This window comes from Camelus bactrianus, chromosome 2 (genome assembly GCF_048773025.1).
Source record: "Camelus bactrianus isolate YW-2024 breed Bactrian camel chromosome 2, ASM4877302v1, whole genome shotgun sequence".
In the NCBI taxonomy this organism is placed as follows: Eukaryota; Metazoa; Chordata; class Mammalia; order Artiodactyla; family Camelidae; genus Camelus; species Camelus bactrianus.
In genome coordinates this window covers 101,479,227-101,493,297 of record NC_133540.1, presented here as the reverse complement: position 1 = coordinate 101,493,297, position 14,071 = coordinate 101,479,227, and the positions used below count along the sequence as shown (strand labels likewise).

The window sequence follows — 14,071 nt, the reverse complement described above, 5'->3', positions numbered from 1 at the left end:
CGGGCTCTTTCAATCTGCAGGTCGCATCCTTAGATTCTAAGAAATCTCCTTGAGTTACTTCACTATTCTCCTTCTGGGAATGCCTGTCAGATACTGTACCTCATTTACTGGCCCTCTGTTATGGACTGAATGTGTGTGTGTCCCAAAATTCATAGGTTGAAATCTAATCTAATGTGACAGGAGGTAGGGCCCTTAGAAGGTAATTAGGTCATGAGGTGGAGCCCTCATGAGTGGAATTAGTGCCCTTATGAGAAGGGACCAAAAAAGTGGCTCACTTTCTGTCGTGTGAGGATATTGAAAGAAGTCTGCACCCCTAAAGAGGGCTCTCACCAGAACCCGACCATGTTGGTACCCTAATCTCCGACTTCTGGCCTCCAGAAATTGAGAGAGAAAATTCTGTCGTGGATTGTTCCATTTCTGCTTCCGTGTTTTTAAATTTCAAGACCTCTTCTTTTTGTTTCTTCTAAATGTTCCTTTTTATAGCATACCGTTCTTATTTTGTGAATGCAATATTCATGTCTGTAGGAATCTTTTTTAAATTTAAAAAGTTTTATTTCCCCTGCTTGGTTTCTATTTTTGTATGTGGCTTGTTTCCTTGCTTGTATGGGCCTCCACCTTCCCCAGTGGAGGATTTTTAGGATGTCTAGTAATCTTTGGTTGTCCGCTCCTGCTTAAGAGAGAAAGACTAAAAAGCCTATTGGAAGCTCTGGGCAGAAGGGTGGGATTTGTCTTACCTTCAGGGTGATCTGGGCCATTTTATTAGGGAGACTCCAGGGTCATTATGTTTTGACCCTAGCTGCCAGGCTCTGGGAGCAAAGTGGGGGAAAGAAGGCTAAGGCAGTCACAGTGTCTTGTGTGCACATGTTCGCCTCTTGTTTCTGCTTACTGTATCTGTGCCATCAGCTACGTCTGACGTCTCCGCTGCGGGCAGCCTTTCGCCCTCTGTAGAGAGGAACCCTCTAGTCTAGGGGAGGTTGTCTAGAGACCTAAACTGTGGAGCATATCTGGACGTTTAACTCCCTCTCTTCCTTCTCCTCTTTCTCCTCATCCTACTTGTCCTCCTTTTCTTCTTCGTTGAAAAAAAAAATTTATTGAGCTATAATCTACAGAGAAATGCACAGATTTTTAGGGTGGACCTAACTAACTGCTTCTTACATGATCCTAATTTTAGCCCATCTTTCACACCATCTTCTTGAAGTATGCAGTGCTGTCCATTTGTGAGCCTTTGGGGAATCTGGGGTGTAAATCGAGTGAGTGGTGTAATCAAACCCCGGTCTGAGGGAGAGAAGGATGGCTCTAGTTACTCACTGTCTTAGGAGACATGTCTTTCCCTTTGTTTTCCTTCCCTAGCACCTGGACTGAGATGAACAACTTACATCTCTAGGTGCTTTGCCTTTGTTAAGGGGCAGTTTTCCCTCCTACCTTTGTAAGAACGGTGCAGCCCTTCAAGGTCCCTGATATAATGTGGTGTCTCACCTCCAACTCCTGTCTCCTGGGTCCTGGCCCCCTGACTCCCTACCCAGCCTCTCCCCCAGGGCTCCGGGTTCCTACTTTCTGCAAATGCTTTCAGTAAAAGGTCAGCTTCAGCACTAGTTCACTATTCTCCAGTCCTGATTTTCAAAAGATAGTTATTGTATTTAATTCAACAGTTTAGGTCTTCTGTCACTAGAGGATTTTTCAGGATATTTAGTCCACAGTATTGCTGGAACAGTTCATCTTGTTAAATCCTATTCCTCTTTACAGGCTCAATTCAAAGGTCACCTCTTATGTAAAGGCTTCCCCCATTCTCCCGGAGGGGGAGACCTTCCTCTAAGCTTCCACGGTCCCTTGTGACACTCCTGCTCCAGCTGTAACTCACTTGGAAGGTTGCTTTGTCTGTGTGCTCACATACCTGTCTCCACCACCCATTATGATCTCAACGAATACACTTCCCAATGCACCTCTTACCAACTACCTCTTTCAGAGAGCCTGCCACCTAGGGGGTAATTAATACTCAATGAATTAAAAGGAAAGTAATTAATAATGTGTTAATGCCATAGTTCAAATTCTAACAAGGCTCCCAATCACATTGGTTGGGAAGTAGTAGATATCCGTGTATTTAATGCAAACGCGTATTGGGTGCCTTCATTTGGTCTCTGAAACATGCCAAGCTTGTTCTCATCTCAAGGTCTTTGCATTACTGTCCTTCTGTTTGGAATGCTCTTCCCCTGGATGTTTACATGGCTGCCACCTTCCCCTCATGTAGCTCTCACCTTGGATGCCACCTCCATAGAGAAGGCTCCGCTAATGTCCGCATGCCCAGTCATAGCACCCTATTTTCTCTTCCTAGTAGCAAGCATTACAGCATATAGTTCTATAATCAACTAAAATTAACTTATTTATGTATTCAAAAATAAGCACATTAAATGCAATCTATGCAGTAGCATCCCCAGGACCTAGAAGGATGCTGGCCACACAATAGATACTCAATGAATAATTTGTTGACTAATTGCCTAATATGTACAGGTGCAAGAGATTTTGGAAAATGAGGAATTGGCCCTGACAGGTTCACTGAACAGTTTATTTAATCAAAAGTGGATCTTCTTTTGGACCGCTTTTGAGATTTTTTCCCACGTGTGTGGTGAACAACTAGCAACATCTGCCTTTTTCTAGGCTGAAGTTATCTGTTATGCTCTGTGATTCTGGGGACCTTGCTGGTCACTTAATTATGCATTTAATTTTGTTTTCTAAGTACAGTCCTGCTTTGTCTGTAGGTAGTACCAGCTTTGGTCCCTCTAGTCATGGAGTTAGGTCTGATCCTTTGAGGTGTGGCTTGGGTTCAGCCCACGCATTTCTTCTAAAGAATGCCTGCCTCCCCACCTGTTTATCCCACGAAGTAGTCTGTGTGCTCAGTAGGAAGGAGGCATAAGGGTGCAGATGAGGGAGAACACACTGCAGTGGGGATCTAGAAAAACGAGGTGGCACATGGCATCAGAGGATGAGAAGAGAGGGTATGCCTGAGCAGTGGGATAAAGGGGAAAAAAAGCAAATCAGAGAGGCCTCTGAATTAACTTGGATTAACTTTGATACTCAGTCCAGGGTCAGTTTTGCCCAGAATTGGTCTGAAAAGATGCCGTTCCTCTTAACTTCTCTTGGTGAGAAACCTTGCATGAAAGTGGAGGAAGGAAGGGGGCTTGAGATGGTCTTTTTTGCTCTGGGACATGAGCTTCTTACCTGACAAGGAACATGGGGAAGCAGAGCATAGATTTCTCCTTTCATTCTATGAATGTTCTCATCTCTGTGGCCCAGTGACCACACTGCCTTTCACTTTTCTCCTGCTCCAGGAAGCCAGGTCATGGTATAAGCCAAGCTTTGACCCTGCAGGCAAAATAAATATTCCTTGGAAGTTTTCTGACCAAGTCCAGCCTCACATGCACGAAGCTCCCAGCCGTGATCCTTCAGCTCTGGTGTGTAAAGGGTTTGTTAAAAGTGCCGATCAATCCTCCCTCAGATGTTACAGTTCATTGGGTTGAATGGTGGGGAGCGGGGTCCAGGAATTCACAACTTCTTCCTTCCTTCCTTCCTTCCTTCCTTCCTTCCTTCCTCCCTTAAAATTTGTTTCCTCTGACAAGTTATAAGACAAGCACCCAGTTTGCTTGAATTTTAAAAGGATCCTTCCTTCGCCCCACTTGAATGACCAATGAAGACATAAGTCCAGTTGACAAAGTGAAGAGGGGATGCAGATATCTGCATCTTAACCTGGCACCACCAGTGATGCTGATACAGCGGATGTGTGGATCACTCTTTCCTAAAACTGGCTTTTAGAAAACAGTGACAGTAGCATTTAGTGACATTTACCTGTTACTAAATGTTCGCCATGAGCTAGGCACTGTGCTAACACCTTACGTGTGTTCTCTTTCTTAATCCTCACAACAGCTCACCAGCTAGTGGAGTGCTATCATTAGACAAAGACACAGACTGAGCAGTCAGCTACAATTTGTAAGTGGTGAATCCTGGGCTTAAGTCCAAAGGTCTCTGATTTCAAAGCCCACGCCCTTGCATTGGGCTGGGAATTCTCTGGAGGAGTCCCTGGACCCTTGCTACTCGAAGTGTGGTCCTTGGAAAACATATCTCTGGGAACTTCTCAGAAATGGAGACTCTCGGGCCCCACCCCACACCCTGGGAATCAGAATCTGTATTTTAACAAGATCTCCAGGTGATGTCTATACACATTAAAGTTTGAGAAGCGCTAATCTCGTATATTTTATTATTCATTTGTGTGCCATCTCATGCCAAAATTAGTAGTATGGTTTCCTATTATATATATCATGGAAATACCTTATAGCTAGGCAATGTAATTCATATTGGTTTATGAGGTTTGAGTCATCCACTCAACTCGATTTAGCTGAACCCAATTTTATTATTCTCACCCAGACTATTACAGTTATCTCCTATTTGACTTATCTGCCGTCAGTCTCTCCCATCTTCTATCCATCTGTGCAAATAAGTTTTGCTTTTTTTTTAAAGCAGTGGAGCCTTTATTAAAACAAAATTTTGGTGAAAGACCTGTAATAGTAAGATAAAAGTGCAGCTGCTGTGGTTGAAGTGTGTTTTGTATGTTTGTGTCGGGGGGGCAGTTTTGGGCTCTGTCTCCTTACCTGTCCCCCCCAGTTCCCAGGACACCGTCCCTGAACCTCCAGGTGTCTGTGGAGCACAGATGGCCATCCTTGCTCTAGCAGTGCCCAGCCTCGTCATCCTAACTCTTTCATGATCAGTTGTGTGGCACATTGTAAATCACTTAGTAACAGTTGAAGTGCCAAAGTTGGTGATAAATTTACTTTGTGAAAAATCACTTGCATTTCAGGATGCTTTCTTAAAGATGAAGTCCCCCGTATTAGTTACACACGGGGAACTGGGAAGATGTCATCGTGGCTGTCTTGGTGGAAGAGAGTTGAGAGTCATGGATGCGGGCTGGCCTCTATGCTGCTGCCAGAGAGAGTTTCCTTAAAAATGTTGCTTCTTTGCATTAAACTCAGCCCTCCACAGCCTACAGAATCAAGGCCTCGTGCAAAGTGGATTCCTGACGTCCAGTGCCTGCCTCTAGTCCCTCCCGGGCCCAGCAGTTCTTCCTGCCTTTGAGCTCTTTGCTGGTCTTTGCAGCTCTTGGCTATTCTTTGCTACCCTTACCTGGTGTCTCATCCTTTTACATTTGTCTGTGAATTACAGGGATTGTCTAACTCATCTTTGTACCCTCAGGGCCTGGAAAGCAGTGGGACGACAAGTTATTACTTCCTTCTTTTTTCTTTTTTTGATTGAAGTATATAGTTGATTTACAATGATTGTGTTATTTACAGGTGTACAGCAAAGTGATTCAGTTATACATATACATATATGTATATATTCTTTTATAGATTCTTTCCTATTATAGGTTATCACAAGATACTGAATATAGTTCCCTGTGCTCTACAGTAGGTCCTAGTTGTATCTATCTTATATATAGTGTGTATCTGTTAATCCCAAACTCCTAATTTATCGCTCCCCCTCCACACCTGTCCCCTTTGGTAACCGCAAGTTTGTTTTCTATGTCTGGGAGTCTACTTCTGTTTTGTAAATAAGTTCATCTGTATCATTTTTTAGATTCTACATGTAAGTGATATCATACGAGATTTGTCTTTGTCTGTCTGACATACTTAGTATGATCATCTTTAGGTCCCTCCATGTTGTTTGCAGATAGCATTGTTTCATTCTTTTTTATGGCTGAGTAATATCCTGTTGTGTTTATATACACCACATCTTCTTTACCCAGTCATCTGTCGATGGACATTTAGGTTACTTCCGTGTCTCCATGCTGTGAATACTGGGGTATTTCTTCCTTTCTAAATGAAGCAAATGAAAGAAAGTTACCTTGTAGTTTAGATTCCATCTTCTTTCCTTTGTTCAAGGTGACACTTAGACATACTCCTTTGAGTAAAAATAAAATACAATATGCTCCTCAGGGCTCTAACTTAACATAAAGATTTTCCAAATTCTAGTTTTTCTGTATGAATAAGAATTACTTATGTTGATTCCCTAAAGCAGCAGCAGTACTTTATCATCCCAATCATTTTCCATTTGCATGAGAGATACACATCAGAAATTTCCTTTTTGGTGCTAAACCCAGCAGTGCACAGAACCAGGCTTTTTAAAAAGTAATTCATTAGTTTGGAAATAGGAAGTGACAAGAGGTAATTGATCTGTTTCAATTTGCTCTCACAGGGGATAGCTTTGATTTCTTTGTCCCATGGCCCCTTTTGATTTAGTAGATGTATTTTCCAGAAAATTCTTATGGTTTTTTTTTCAATTCCATGGGGAGCAAATTGTAGACTGTTTTAAATCACAAATGTAGACCTCTCAGCCTCCATCTCTACTTTCCTCTTATAACTAAATATAGAAATTAGTCAATGCCAGCGTCTCCCGCTCTTGCCTTCCTCCATCTCAGCATTCTGCCCAACCTTCTTTATTCTCTGCTTTCCCCTCCCCCGCAGAGATTTTAATTTTGTTAAAACGTTTTTACTGCGGCTGTGACTCAAGCAGCTCAGCTGGCTGCAGAAACACAATGTCATTTAATATTCCAGCCACAGCCCAGACAGTTCTACGTCAGGTCATTGGGAGCAGAGCTGTTGCGACGGCTTTCTGACAATGATTGGCAACAACACCCTGCTGCGGAAAACAGCATGGAAACCAGCTAGTATGCCCTGCACGGCATTTCTGCTTTCAGACCAAACTACAGATCGCAGCCAAAGTAACGGAAGTGGGCGTGGTCACCAGATGATGCTATTACACTAAAGCCACACTCTTTTTTTTTTTTTTTTTTTGAAGTATAGTCAGTTCACAATGTTGTGTCAATTTCTCGGGTACAGCACACTGTTTCATATGTATACATACATATATTCATTTTCATATTATTTTTTATTATAGGTTACTACAAGATATTGAATATAGTTCCTTGCCATACAGAAAAAACTTATTGTTTATCTTATATATAGTAGCTAATATTTGCAAATCTCGAAATCTCAGTTTACCCCTTCCCATTCTGTTTCTCCCCAGTAACTATAAGTTTTTCTATGTCTGTGAGTCTGTTTCTGTTTTGTAAATAAGTTCATTAATGTCTTCGTTTTTCTTTTTTTAGATTTGCCCATATAAGTGATAACATGTTATTTCTCATTCTCTTCTTGGCTTACTTCACTTAGAAAGACGATCTTCAGATCCATCCATGTTGCTGCAAATGGCATTATTTTATTCTTTTTTATGGCTGAGTAGTATTCCATCATATATTTATGTACCACATCTTCTTTATCCAGTCATCTGTCGATGGACATTTAGGTTGTTTCCATGTCTTGGCTATTGTAAATAGTGCTGCCATGAACATTGGGGTGCATGTGTCTTTTCAAATTAGAGTTCCCTCCTGATATATGCTCAGGAGTGGGACTGCTGGATCATATGTTAAGTTCATTTATTGCATTTTGAAATATGTCTTCTTACACTCTCAACTCCAGCCCTCATTAAGCCCTTCTGGAATGCCTGTTAGATGTATTTGGAGGTTTTCCATTACTCTGTGGTGGACTTGTCTGTGCCTTTAAAAAGATGTTTGTTATCTTTTATGCAGCATGTCTGGGTATTTTTTGTAAAAGAAGGATTTTCAGCTTCCTGAATCAATCATATTATCAGAAAGTGGAGGTAGGTATAAAAATTGCCGTAGTCTGCCTGCTAATTTACATCTGTTCCCAGTTCTCTGTCCTAGGCTACAGAATGGAAGTTCACTTGCATATTAGACTCCACCCAGATGTTCCAAACATCCTATACCCAACATATCTAAAACCTGACTCTCAAACTTGCTACTATGCCTATGTTCTGTAGCTCAGCTAATAATATTACCATCCACCCAGTCTTCCAAATAGAATCCAATTTCGCTTTGAGTCCTCTCTCTCCTTCACCACAACTGTATCTTTTCTCAGTGTCCTTGCTTATTCTCCAGGCCAGGCTGCCATTGTGTTCCATTGGCGTTATCCTTATAGCCTCCTGGCTTGACTCTCTCACTGTTCTTTATGCCTGCTCCTGTCCGTTTACCCTAAGCTTCTGGAATTGTCTTTCTGAGTCTTGAATCTGGATGTCATTTCCCTGCATAGAAAACCTATCTGACTTTCTGCTGTCTGCAAAATAAAGTTCAAGATCTTTGCTTGGCCATAAAGGTCCTACATAATTTATCTCTCCTACCCACCTTTCCACATCCAGTTTCCTGTCCTTGACACTTTGCATAGACTCTCTGTCCCTCGGTGGAAGTAGCATACTCCCAGGACTTTGTTTAAGCTCTTCTTCTCTGGAATGTCCTTGCCTTCATTCACACGTGGAAATCTAGGACTCGCTGGTTAGTGAGGTTTAGACTCCCAACCAGACTTAATTACTACCACCTCCATATGAACCTGGATGTATAGAGTTCATCGTAATGTGCCTTGTATTGCAGTTAGTTGTGTACTGAGATGGAGCAGCCAGGTCCTTGGGAACATAAGGCAGCTCATGTATTCACCTCTGTCATCTTGAAAGAGGTTAGGAGATGAATACACAGTTGTTGAACTGAGTTGTTATAATATAACATTACAAAAAGAACTCTGAGATGTTAGGAATCTATGTCTACTACTTATAGACAACTCTAAAGGGTCTAGAGTCATAGAAGAAAGCATATATGTGTATACACAATTTACATATAGAAATCATACACATGTATATATACATATATTGTCATATATATTCCAAATATCAGATTTTTTGAAAACTCATTTATATTTGACAAAGTCAAAGTTAAGAGCAGGTCTGAACAAGTATGATAAAAATACTAGTACCAATTTTTAATCCCCCCCATCTCAGCCCCCATAAGTCCTCTCAGAACGATTTTGCAGAAGTGGTTGTGGGGAAAGCAGTGACCTTACCCACTCTCCCCCAGTCAATATTCTAGACAAAGTAGGGCGAGGGGAAGTAATGACAGATACTGGAAAGCAGCAGGCATGGGTGATAATTCTCAGATCTATTTGATGGGAAGACTAATTCAGTATTGAGAATAAGAAAAGAACATATGAAATATAGAATTATTAACGGATCTCCATCTTTTCTTAGGATCGTATGAAACCAGCGTTCATTGTTATTCTGCCAGCACATATCATTACTTACCAAGGTTAAATGAGGGAGTGAGAGGATGTTTTGATGATTTGCTTCTTGTACAATGGGGAAGACACTTTAAATTATTCCAAGAGAAATCCAGCCTCAAAGAATGTTTCCAAATAACACTTCCTGAATTCAAAAATGTTCCTGTTTTTTCTACTTTGTATGGAATGATGATAAAAAAAATTTTTAAACCCAAATTCAAACTAATTAGTGGTATTTAATGGTAGTGGTATTTAAGACTTTAAAAAAAAATCTCACTTTTGCTATTTATTGTGTTGTCTGGTTACTGAACAAGAGGTAACCTTTCAGTTGGGACCCTTGAAAAATATCACTGGAGTTTTTTCATGTTTAGTTCAAATAAATTCTCAGTTTAATATCCTGCTAGAGCTTTCTGGATATTGATTATTTCTTTTCAGTTTATCAGATGACAAGGGCCTCCAGATACAAGCCTTTATGTCGTACAAAGTTCACCATGTGAAGTCCCCAGGAAAGCCTTTCATGCACCCAAAACACGTTGAAATATTAGGACCTCAGGAAAGCAACAGACTTCTCACCTTTCAAGTTAGTTGACAGTGATAAGAAAGTTAAAGAATAGGTGAAAACAGGGATGGGACTTGTTAAAGAACAGGAGATTAGCAGAGAAAAGAAGAAAATAATCTTCTTGTGGAGGAGGGTGTAGCTCAGTGGTAGAGCACATGCTTAGCAAACACGAGGTCCTGGGTTCAGTCCCCAGCACTGCCATCAAAATAAATAAATAAACCTAAGTACCTACCCAATCCCAGAAAAAAAAAGACCCAAAGTGAAAAAAGAAAATAATCTTCTTATGCAAAGCAAACCCTTATTGTTAAATCACTGAGGAGGTGAGCGGAATGCTGAAGCCTCCTCTGGTGCAGACTTTGAGATAACACGAAGAGGACCTGGATTAAATCACATCTCAACTGATGCCTTTTGTAGGGACCAGGAAGTGCACATCGAATCACGTGATTGGAGAGCAGATGAGATGGTATTTTTACAAAGATGACTGTTGAATGAGATCTGACGTGTTATCAGAGCCAGGGGTATAGGCTGGAAAAAGTCAGGCAAGGACACAAGGAATCAAAGCCTCGAATAATGTAGCAGGAGGTTTGGAAGCAACAGCTGCACACAAACCAAAGTTGAGACACCAAGATCCTTTCAGCACAGGAGCTAGGTTAGTCATAAGCCGCTCTAGCTGTTCAGTAACAGTGAGATCACTGCGAGGCACGGGAAGCTGGTTGTACCTTGATGATAGATTAATATTTATAACAACTGCTTATTTTGTGCACCTCCCCTTTACCCAACTGGATGTTCCCTGCGATCTGGGGGTTGCTTCCTAACGGCTCTTAGCCCTAGAGGCCCCCACTCCATTTTAGTTTTCTAACCATCCTCTTTCTCCAGCTAAGGTTGCCTGATGAAATATTTGACGTCTTTATCCTAAAAACCTTACTATTGTTTATTTGAAATTCAAATTTGACTGGGCATCCTGTATTTTTATTTGGTATATCTGGCAACTCTACCAGTAAGTCTTCCACAGACATGACCTCTGCCTGCCGGGTCCACCAGGCTACCCAGACATTCCTGAGCAAGTTTTATTGTGCCTGGAGTGACAATCCAGGCAGGCCCTCCCAGGCTCAAAATATTCAGACTTTCATGCCAGTTACATAAACGTAATACAGGGATCCCCCGTTTTTTGCAGAGTTCACTTTACACCACTTCACTTTTACAGAAGACCTACATGTTAGTATCTTTCGCTAACTGAAAGAAATTCAAAGGCGATTTTCACTTTTACAAGAGATGAAAAGTGGAAAGAGTATTAGTTTTGCAGCAGCCCTTATAGAGGCAACATGCACCCCAAGCGGTGAGAGTGGCACCACCAAGCTCCTTCCCTTGGAACTACACTCAGCATCTGAGCATTAAGTCACCATAGCTTTGAACTGTGTCTGAGCATCTGTGCTTTATCTCAGATGCTTCTGTGCATCCGTTAGCAAGATGTGAGCTAAGGCAATTGCTTCTTTGCTTTGTGCCATTTTGGTTTATCAAAGGTTTCATAGGAACCTCTGCTTTGGAAAGGTGGGGAAATATTTATTGCAGATCAGCATTTTAAGTGTGGCATGCTGTTTTGGACAGAAGATAGTCCCTGGTTACATCTGTCATTAGTTACTGAAGTATAATTAATGCTGTTAGAAATTGACATTTATCCTGAAAAGTAGGCTTAATTAAATAAATCAGGCATAATCATCGGGCCATGTTGCTTTTAGATACAAAGCAGCTGAGAAGAACATTCCAATCAACTCTCCTGTTTGATTCCATTAAAAAAAAGTCTTCCCGATTCCTTTCAAAAAAAGTGGCCAAACACTATTGTAATTCAAGTTGCTTCAATGAATTTAGAAAACTTACCTATTTTATTACTTAGAACACAGTTAATTACTATATACTCAATATACTTGTTTGGCAGTTTCAGTTTCTTTGAGGGGGTGGTGGTGTTGAGAGTGGAGATAAAGCAAATACAAGAATACAAAAATCATCCCTCATTCAATGTATTTTGTACATATTGGTCTAATCTTTTTGAATGAAAGTCTATAAATATTTTTTAAAAAATTGGGGCCAAACTATACACCCTGCTATAGAATTTATTTTCTTCACATCAGATTATTAAGCTTTTTAATTGTTGTATACTATTCCGTTATATGAATAAAGCATGATTTACTCAACTTGCATATTGCTGGATATTTAGGTTATTTCTGTTTTTTTTTTTTTCTGTTGCTACAGTCTTATTTTAGCTTCGTGCATAAATTGTCTGCAATTCAGGTGATTTCTCCAAGTCAGCAGAGTGAGTACCTTAATTGTTTCTACCTGCCTGACATCCACTTTTCCTTCTTCTGTTAACAGCACCCACTGTAACTGCAGAATCCCTTGCCCAAATCTGAGTCTGTGGGTCCTGAGTAGGGAAGACCATCAAGCTCGAGGGAGAGTATTCCATCCTGTGGCTACAGTGACTGGCTGAGGATGGGCACAGTTCCCCTGCCTGGGTCAAATTCTTCCCAGGACTTTTATGAAGATTATTGGGAAGTAAGCATTCTCTTTCCATGGGTGGTTCTAAGCTGATGGATATTTCTGGACTTGTTTGGCCCCCCTTAGGGGGAAAGTGAACGTGAAAATGAAGATGACATAGAAGAAAGCAAAGCTGAGAAGTGGACAGAAACCCAGTCCTCATTTTAACCCAGGAGCCAGCCACACCAGGAGATTTTTCATTCTCATGAGTCACTAAACTCCCCTTTTGGCTTAAACCAATTTGAGTTAGGATTTCTGGCACTTTGATTGCAATAATCGTAATTTTTTAAAAAAGTGTCCAGCAAGATTGTATTATCAAATTGCTTTCCTCAGAAGTTGTGTCAAGTACCCCACCACCACTGAAGGTGTTTGACTGCTTCTTTTACTGCATTTCCACCATTAAGTGTTGTCCCTTTGAGATTATATTTGACTTTTTTGAAGTTTCATATTTTGTGTTTAACTATTAGTGAAGTAAAACTTTTCCTATTTAATAAATAGAATATAAGTTGTTTATTGTAAAGTGTGTCTTTTGTCTATTTTTTTCTATCAACCTATGGCTTATGGATTGATTAGATGATTTACCCTTTGATACTTGTGGAATGTATTTTGCCTCTGGATTTTATACTTACGAAAATAACATTTATATTTTTCTGATTATAAAATATATCTATGGCAGAAACTTGGAAAACACAGTAAAACACAAGGAAGGAAATAAAAATTACTTTTAGTACTACCTCTCAGATAATACACATTGAAGAAATTCCCTCTAAATTTACATAAATATATTTAATATATTTACTAGAATATAAGTATATGCGTATATGTGTTTATAGCTTTCTAAATTGTTTTATCACTTAAGATTGTGTCACAAGAATTTCTCCCTTGTCATTAAATATTCCTCTAAATGGGTCATGGATCTTCTTAGGAACTTGAAAAGAGTCATGTAGTCACATTTCAGGGGAAGAAATGTACATATACAGAAAAGTTGATACATTATTTCAGGGGGTTCATCCATGGACTCCACATCAGGAATTCTGATTGTGAACATGTTGGCATCTGCCAAGCAGTCTCTTGTATTAGTACACTCGTGTTTAGTTTAACTATATCACATCCAGTTTAGGAGGGCAGGTTTTGGGATCCAAAAGCTTGGGTTCAAAGCCTGGCTCTAAACCTACCTGGGGGTGACTTGGTGAATTTCTAAGCTCAATAAGCCTATTATAAAGGTGAAATGAGATGGTCCATGATTAAAAGCTTAGTAGATTGTCCTGTACATAAGCACTCAATGTAGCACTCTCTCTCTCTCTTTTTTTAATTCCCTGATTGTTTCCTTAGGATAAAGAGCTAGAAATAGAATTACTGGGTCAAAGGAGAAGCACATTTTTAGGACTACTGTCATCTACTACCTGGTTTTCTTCTAGAAAGTCTACACCACGAGCAGGATGAGAGGCTGCCCAGTTGATAGTATCCTTGCCATCATACTGTACCATCATTTATTTCAGTCTTCTCCCACAGTGGAAAAATGACATCTAATTGCTTCAATTTAATTTCTTTGGTCATTCCTCTTTTGTGATCTGGTGTGTCTAGTCACATCTTTTGCCTTTTTTTTCCATGTTTGTCCTTGTTAATTTGTAAAACTGTTTTATAAACTAACGATATTAGCTCTTGGTTTTATATATGTTGTAAATATTTTTTCTTATTTTGTAATTTGCTTTTAATTTTTAATGCTCTTTTTTACTGTTCCAAAGTTTAAAATGTTTATGTAGCCATATCTCCTGAGCTTCCCATTATGATTTTTTTTCTGTTACTTTTTTGCTTAGGAAGATTTTCC

At 40.1% G+C, this 14,071-nt stretch overlaps 1 non-coding gene across 1 annotated transcript; it reads right to left on the bottom strand.

Moving 5' to 3' along the window:
• Positions 1 to 3,592: 3,592 nt before the first annotated feature.
• On the bottom strand, positions 3,593 to 3,719 carry LOC123618980 (small nucleolar RNA SNORA27). The gene has a single exon (XR_006727476.1). It is a non-coding gene; the product is annotated as a small nucleolar RNA SNORA27 (small nucleolar RNA).
• Positions 3,720 to 14,071: the final 10,352 nt, after the last annotated feature.